Source organism: Camelus dromedarius, unplaced genomic scaffold (assembly GCF_036321535.1).
Source record: "Camelus dromedarius isolate mCamDro1 unplaced genomic scaffold, mCamDro1.pat HAP1_SCAFFOLD_164, whole genome shotgun sequence".
NCBI lineage: Eukaryota > Metazoa > Chordata > Mammalia > Artiodactyla > Camelidae > Camelus > Camelus dromedarius.
The window spans coordinates 2,075,758-2,083,949 of record NW_026989842.1 but is presented as its reverse complement, the minus strand read 5'-3'; the positions used below and the strand labels follow the sequence as shown (position 1 = coordinate 2,083,949).

The following is an 8,192-nucleotide window of genomic DNA, read 5'->3' as shown; positions in this document are numbered from 1 at the left end:
CTCCCCTCTCCCATTCCCAACTCTTTTTATTTTGATGTCCTTTTTCATTTTTACATCTTTATGTTTATTCTCTTGCAACTCGTTATTGCATTTCCAACTATGGTTTTCCTGTTTCTATAGCATCCTGCTTCCTTTCTGTTTAGAATAGAACTTTTTAATGTCTCTGTTAGGTTCAATATTGCTGAGTTATCTCACCTCCCCCTCCCCCCTTCCCCCCAGGCCTCTGAATCCTCAGTCCAGGGAAGCTAAACCATTCTAGCCTTCATCGGTTCTGGGAAAGCAATCTTCAGAGTGGGAAAAGACATTGAAAAATAATATTCTGTGAGTTGCATTCTACCCTTGCCCAGAGATGAGAAACATCTGAAGGTGGAGGAAAACAGTTGGAGGTGGGGAACACAAAGTCTTTTCTCCTTTTGCTACTGAAGAAATGATTGCTTTTGTAATTAGTGATGATGCCCTTTAAATTGGTGAGATCGAGATTCCACAGCTTCAGCGCCTGTGAATAACCAGCTGGGAGAAAGCTCTCTAGGGCCCCTGCAGTGGGAAAGGCAGCCCCTCTGAGCACCTGTTGTTCTGTATTCTTCCTGCCTCCACACGGGTTCCCTAGGCACCGTGCAGGACGATGCAGTTACCCAAGGTGGAGGACGGGGAGACCCCTGCTGTGTGGCGAGCCACAGAAGCCCACACTTGAAGGACAAAATGTAGAGTAGTGGGGCGGTCATAGGAACAGGGGATGGTTGAGACCCAGGATGGTGTCCTGGAGTCCAGCAGCCAAGGCTGGTGGGGCAGATGGGGCCCTGGGGCATGGGCAGTCCTTGAGGGATCTGAAGCAAAGATAGGAACCAAGAGACTGGATTCGTGTGGGGGTACGGCACCCCTTGGAGGCTGCGGGGCAGCTCAGTGGGCCCAGGGGGAGCAGGCACTTCCCCAAAGCTGGGTTGACAGGTCACAACCAACTCACTGGGGACCGAGAGGCACTGAGTCATTTTTAACTTTTTGTCCCTCTTCCTGGAAAAGAAACTGCTGCCTGTTAAATAGCCTGTGTCGTTAGTGAGAATTAAAGACATGAAGCAAGATTGCCTCAAAAGTCATCCATTGTGTAGTTGTTAATAAGGGTCAAATGAAAACTTGAATAGATGAAATGAAGCATTCATCAGAGGATTTGAAACTCCTTTAAAATAAAAATTCTTGCTGCCTTTGTTCTTCATTTCAGGGTTCACTTGGTGATAATAATCATAACCAAAGCAACAGCAAACCCTTACAGAACTCTGTCCTGCTGTTCCAGGAACGCTGTGTTCATGACAACCCAATGAGTTGGCACCACTATGAGTTCCACTTTAAAGGTAAGGACATTCATTAGTCACACGGCTAATAAATGGCAGAGCTGGGACTTGAATCCGAGCTCTCTGGAACCAGAGACCCCTCTCAGCCCCTTCACTGCAGCTCATCACTTGGCATGCCCGACACAGGCCAGCATTTACGAGCAGCGTGACCTTGGCCAAGGCTGCTTCACTGCTTGGTCTCTGATTCCTCATCTGTAGAATGGGGGTGTGGGCAGTGAACTCTGTGAGCTCAGTGGTCACTTCCTCCAGCTCTGCAATTCTACTGCTTTGAGTTAGTATAGTAAGTATCCGAGCCCCTACATGGCCCACACATGGGCTGGCGCTTTGCTAGGCCCTGGGTTACGGAGCAAAGTAAGATCCGCCTGCTCCTCCGAGGAGCCTGTGTCCCTCCACGGCAAACAGCTGCGAGGCCCAGGCTCCCTCGCTGGCGGTCGGGGGCTGGGCAGGAAAGTCTGATAAGAGAAGATGGAGGCAGAGCCCCTCCGGGAACAGTGGTGGCCACACAGCTCTCAGGAGCGAGAGCCTCTGTCCAGGCTGCTGAGAGGGGGATCCTCATGAGGCCAGTAGTCCCCCCAACCTAAGCCCTCAGGACAAAGATCCAGCCATCCCTGCAGTGTCACCATAGAGCCAGTCCATCCTCATCACTGTGCCTCTGTGCTCCTTTGTCCTGGGGCCTCTCTTCCCCCTACACCCAGAAGACTCTTCTCCCTCTCTTCTCTGAGTGCCCCCTCACTTCACCCGTGGTCCCTGCTTCCTGGGCCACCATCACTGGAGTTGACGCTTTGCACCTTCACAACCCCCGTTTGATCAGGAGCCTGGGTTGGCCTCCTTGTGCTCACTTTCCACCTTCAGATGATTGCTCCTCCCCTCGTGGGAGCACATGGAAAACCCAGATCCTTTCCTAGCAGTGCCTGCCACCCTGGCCTCCCTGCTCATCTGCCTCAGTCAGGAGCACCTGGACCACCAGCTCTGTATTGCCTCGCCTCCTACCATCAAGACGTCAAAGTTCATTCTCCTTCCACCACCCAGTATGGTCATTGTAGGGTCTTCTTCTCTGTCAGCCTGAGCCAGCCACCCCCCATTCACCCTACCCCCGGGCTCATACCCGGGCGTGTCTCCACCCAAGGTCCAGCCTCTCTCCTTTAAGTGCCCACCTCTAGCCGTCCAGCTTCTTCTCCACCAGCCTCCCTGGCCCTCCTTCACCCTCACTGGGGCATCATGCGCTGACTCCTCTGCTTTCCTGCCTGTCCACGTTCCTCTTACTTCCACTTCCCCACCTTCCAGCTCTGCATCCACAGTCAGCACTCTCTTTATGACAGACAAAACCCCCTTGAGCCTTGACCTTTTCAGTTCCTCACCAGGCCGACTTCCATCTCGGTTCACCCAGCTCTACTTGTTCTGAGCCTGCAGGCAGCAGGCTCTCCCAGCACAGATTTCCAAGACTACAAATCAATGCCCACCATGTTGCCGCTGCCAGGCAATCCTCCAGGATTTCTCTAGTGAGCACATTTCCCCACTTATCACTCAGTGGTGTCAACATTCTCTGCTCTCTGCACACCTCTAACCTTCCCTCTGTCTCTTCCCTGACTCCCAGCAGATGGCCTTGCCTCCTGCTTCAGAGAGAATGACATGTCACTGGAAAGGAACTGGCTCACCTGCAGCAAACCTGCTCACCTCACCTTTTATCTGTCCCTCTCCCACCTGGACTCTAGCTGTAGTTGTTCTTAATTCAGTGAGTTTAGTTGACATATATATACACAGTTAAAAGCATAGCACACTATCGGCTACCTTCTAGGGGTTACTTTTTCAATTTAACATGGAGTGTGTGATTCATCCACTTCATTGCATGTACCTGCAGTTCATTTGTTTTAACTGATCTTAAATGTTGTGTGTGTGAAAGTAACACAAGGCAAGGGTAAGCCAGGATTCAGGATGCTGGTTACTTCCTGTGAGAAAAGGCCAAGAGCAGGATAGGGAAAGAGGACACAGTATGTCACTGTCAATATTCCTGTTATGATGCTGGGTGATAGGTTCATAACTGTGTCTTATAATATTAATTTTAATACATAAATACCTCTGACAGGCACCTAAGATGAGAATGTGTCATGAACCAAGACATACAATGGGTAATATTACATCATTATTGTTATGTAATCTTGTTATATTATATATTAATCATAATCTTACATTATTTGTTATGGGTTATATATTATATAGATGCATGAATTATATATTATGTGTATAAACACCTACATATGTATTATATACTATCTGCTAATAAATAAACAGAAGATAATATGCTAGTATATCTTCTATTATGTATTATTTAATAAATAATAGCATACTCTATCCTGTTATATGACATGGAACATAATCTTTAATAAAATAAGAAATCTGTCAATATATATTGGTAATTAATAAAATTAAAAAAAACAGCCCGCAGCTTTTAACGCCGACACCGCTCCAGCTGTCACTGTGATTTCTCTTCCCTTTCATGGCCGAGGCCCTCACAGTGCTGTCCGTTCCCCCTTTCATCTCCTTATCCTGAACCTTCCTCCTCCTCCCATCCCATGCTGCCTTCTGCCCCGTGGCCCCTCTAGTCAACAGCGGCCTCTGGGGCACTGACCTGCGGGCACGGTCTCAGGCCCCAGCTCACCTGCCTGTCCGCCGCCTCTGCCACCGCTGGTGGGGGCGGGGCGGGGGTCAGAGTGCACCCCTTGTCCTGGAAGAGAACACAGCACAGACTGTGACCAGCAGCAGGTGTGGCCCAGAACTGCAGGACTTGGGGGAGAGCCAGACTGTCTGCATCCAGACCTGGGGCACTTGGAGTGTGAAGAAGCCCCGTCCTCACTGCCCCTGAAGTGAGGAAAACACCCTCAGGTGAGTTAAAGTGCTTATGACCTAGGTCTGTTGGCTGGAAAGGACAAACGGGCCCCTAAGGGGAGGGTAGTTGATGTTCCAGGCCCCACCAAAGCCCTAAGGGCTGGCGGGGAACCAGGCTGGACGCTCCACTGGACCCAGTGCCCCCTCGGGGGTGGGGCCTTCGGGAACAAGCAGAAAGCCCTCTGTCTCTGGGGGGGAACGGGGCAGTGTGGGAGCATCCCTGCAGCGAGTCAAGTGAAGTCAGGGCCTGTGGGATCCATTTGTATGGCCACATCGAGCCTCAGCAGAAGCCACAGCAGGAGTGGATTCCTGTCTCTCCAGCTGTCATCCTCGTGTCTGAGTGCCAGGCTTCAGACCTGATCCCCTGGGGTGCTAGGACAGTTATAGACAGAGGCGGCTCGGGGAGGCCTCAAGAGGGTGGTACTGGCCTTCCTGCCAACACGATTACATGAAGATCAAACAGTCCATCGATGGGAAGAAAATAAGAACCATGGTCACCTCTGGACCCCAAGCTTAGACGTTGTGCATGGGGGACATCTATCGACAATTCAGCGAGGTTCTGGCCAGAGCTAGAGGCCAGGGCAGCAAGCCGGGAGTGACACTGGGGAGCATCATTGTGCAGAGGCTGGACTGGGTGTCTGCAGGCTCCTCCCAGGAGAAGCCTCAGAGTTTGGGAGGTGGCTAACATGGTTCCTTCATGTCACCAGCAAGTGGTGCCACCTGTGGAAAATCAGCTGTGATCCTGAGATGGGTCAGCCCTGGGTGATGTGATAAAGGCTCCTACAAGAGGGGGCGCCAGATGGACAGTGAACCAAACAGTCGAGCGCTGCGTGATTCCCACCTGTGTTTATCGTGCTTTCGTAGCCAAGAATGAGGAGAGAGTTGAATGGCTCACCATGAATATTTTAACAACTTTAGAGAGTTCCATGTCTCACTGCATTTAAGTGTCACCTGGAAGAATTCAAGCAGTGTCTAGACCCAGGGGAGGCAAACGGCCTCTCGGTTCCTCTTCAACCTGGCAAACCCAGCAGCCCTCTATGGCCAGACCTTGGCAAGTGCCTTCCCTTGTTATAAACAAAACCCTTCCCCCGCACGCCTGTGGTAAGCTTTTGTTTTATTTAATTAATGGGAATGAAGGTACCTTACAGCCTCCACAGACTTTTCCTTAGGGCTTCTCTCCTTAGACCGGGCCCCCCGCTGCCCTGGGTCCTGCACTGCAGAAGGTTCCCCTGGCCCTGACACTTCCTCTGGCCACGCCCTCCATCGGGTGGAGTCAGCAAGGCCAAGGGGACATGGTCATTGGCTCCATCCCATGCTCTAGAAACCCAGGACGCCGAATGCCCTGCCTCAGCAGCCCCTGACCCATTTCTAGTGCCTGCACCGGCTCTCCCCGGAGTTCAGATTCCCAGGACTCACAGAGAGGCCAAAGGGCAGCTGTTTGCATGGAGGTTATAGGCAGAGCCCGGACGTGAAATCTGAGTGTCCCCCTGTGCACATCCAAGGCCACTTATGGCAAGGGATGGACCCAGCATTGGGAAGAAAAGGGTCAGGCTAGTGATCAGAGTCTGGGAATCAGCTCTCCCCACACACTCACTTTCTTTGCAGGACTCCCCTGAGTCTGGTTGGTCTAATTTTGAACCTGGCCTTCCCCCTTATAATGAATGTATATTTGTAAAGGCAGGACTTTAGAACCTACTGCACTTAAAATGTTTAGATATATAGAATGTGAGCTCCCAGGTATGCTCTGGCCCTGCACTTCCAAGGGTCCAGAGCATTTATGTTGGCTCTACTGAGACTGTAAGTGGCAAAGACCATCTCCAGAGAGGAGGGGCTCCTGCTTCACAGTCCGAAGTCAGGATCTTCTGAGCGGATAAAACAATGGACACTGAGACCCTCAATTGTAAATTGATTTAGAATAACGCCAAGGTGTGTATGACGTGTGTGTGCGCACGCACGCACCTGGGGAATTGTGTGGTACATGACTGTGAGTGTGTGTGTGGCTGTGCGCGCACGCGCCTGGGGATGTGTGTGGTTGTGTGTATGCTATGTGTGTGTGTGGTACATGAGTCCATGTACGTCTGTGTGTAGGGAATGTATGTGGGCCAGAGTCAGTGCATCTGCACGTGTGTTTGTGTGTATGTGCATGCATTAGTATTAACAGTAGAAGCTGTCCTTTAGAATTATGAAGTAGTAAAATTTGTATGATGTCTTTTGCTGTATAATTCAAAATTAAAAAAATCTTCAGTCACTAGAAATTTATTCCCCCCCGATTCTGACTTTATTTTTCCATATTGATATGTCTTCATTTACTGATGAAGAAACTTAGCTTAGAGATGTTAACTGACTCAACCAAGGACATGGAGCTCGCGCACCCAGGGCCAGGACGCAGTCCAAGCCACGCTGCTCCAGAGGCCTGGAGCCCTACTCAAGATCACGCGTTGCCTCTTGGCGGGGGAACAGATTCTGATGGGCTGTGGCCAGCGTGCAGGCTGCCCAAACGGGACACGGGAAGCCGGGCAGAGAGTACCAGGCAGCAGAGAAGAGTGAAGCCCTGCTCAGAAATTAGATAGGTTCCTAGGTCTTGGATGAGTAAAGAGGCTCACTGCTCATCCTTGATCCCTTTGCTGGTGGCCAAAAGGGACCAAGGTCCACGAGAGCACTTCTGGGAGCTGCCTGCCAAAACCTGCAAAAGGACTGCTCAGGACTGGCTCTGCAGTAGGAGCAGAGGAAGGAAATGTCACCTCTTGGTGGACATTATTGGTGATGGCAGTAGGAGGCCTAGCAGCCTCGGTATAGTGGTGGCAGGACAGGGTCCTAGTGGATGATCGTTTTCACCTCTCTTAAAAATCATTGCTTCATATATTGTATCCATTTTGTGGTTTATTTTAGGGTGGTAAATATGGTCTCTGTTACTCCATATTAGCTGGATTGATTAATTTTTTTATTGTTAATTTTCTCTTCAATGATTTGGAAGCTATATTGCCTTTTAATGAAAATTCTCTCTAAATTTTTATAAATCATCTCTAAGTTCATAACTTTATATGTAATTGGACCAGTATTCCTATAACACTATCAAAACTGAAATAACCTATTAGATCCTGTTCCTCAATAATGATAAATTTAGCATATTTTACCTCTCTGCTCTTCCAGATTGTGTGTGTGCGCGTGTGTGTGTGTGTGTGTGTGTGTGTGTGTGTGTATGTGTCCTCCAGTTACTATGTTTAGACAGTTGCTTCCAGTTTGTTATATTAACAATGAAATATAGCTATAAACTTCCTGGATTTCATTGCTCACTACCACTATTTAATACCATGTCTTTCCCACTTTTGAGTTATTTACTTATCGGGATTTTCAAATCAACTGGACACATGATTGGCTAAGTTTTTTTGAGAAGTGGACTTGGAACACTTTCATGTCTATATGAAGCTTTATGTTCTCCTCCTCAACAACTCTCAGGGTGTTGTTGATGGCCCAAGCCTTGTTTTAAAATATGGCATTGTTTTTCATCACCAAAAAAACAAAAAAGTTTTCTTGATTTAAATTGCTGTCTTTTTATGACTGGCTAGTCTTTTCTGGTGGATAGAGATTTACTTAACCTTCCCCCTTCTTTTCGCCATAACTCGGATTCACTGAGATGCATGTTTTTACCATTTCTCAGACGGGCTTCCGCTTTGACTTCCACTTTAAACCATCACCCCACTCTTTTGCTCCATGCTTATTCCTGAAAAAGTGAGCTCTCTATCGGATTAAAGGTGGTTCCCGTCAGAGATGTGTGGCTCCCTGTCCAAAGGTCCAAATGAAGAGAAAAGGAAAGATTCCTGTTTCTGGTGGTTACATTTTGTCAGCTTAGAGATCTAGTTATCCGTGTGGCTGCGGTGGAATCTGCAATATCTTGGCTCAGAGTTTCCTTTTTCTGGCTTACTAGGGGAGCCGTAATAGCTGGGGTCACGGCGCTGTGGCCGTTGT

The 8,192-nt window shown here is 49.1% G+C and overlaps 1 long non-coding RNA gene across 3 annotated transcripts; it reads left to right on the top strand.

Annotated features, from left to right (window-relative positions):
- The first annotated feature begins 8 nt into the window (after nucleotides 1-8).
- Nucleotides 9-3,649, top strand: LOC135320911 (uncharacterized). 3 transcript variants are annotated; one of them, XR_010380285.1, is made up of 3 exons: nucleotides 9-386; nucleotides 1,214-1,343; nucleotides 2,941-3,649. It is a non-coding gene; the product is annotated as an uncharacterized LOC135320911 (long non-coding RNA). The 3 variants fall into 3 exon arrangements; XR_010380283.1 differs by having other exon boundaries at nucleotides 2,252-3,649; XR_010380284.1 differs by having other exon boundaries at nucleotides 2,249-3,649.
- Nucleotides 3,650-8,192: the final 4,543 nt, after the last annotated feature.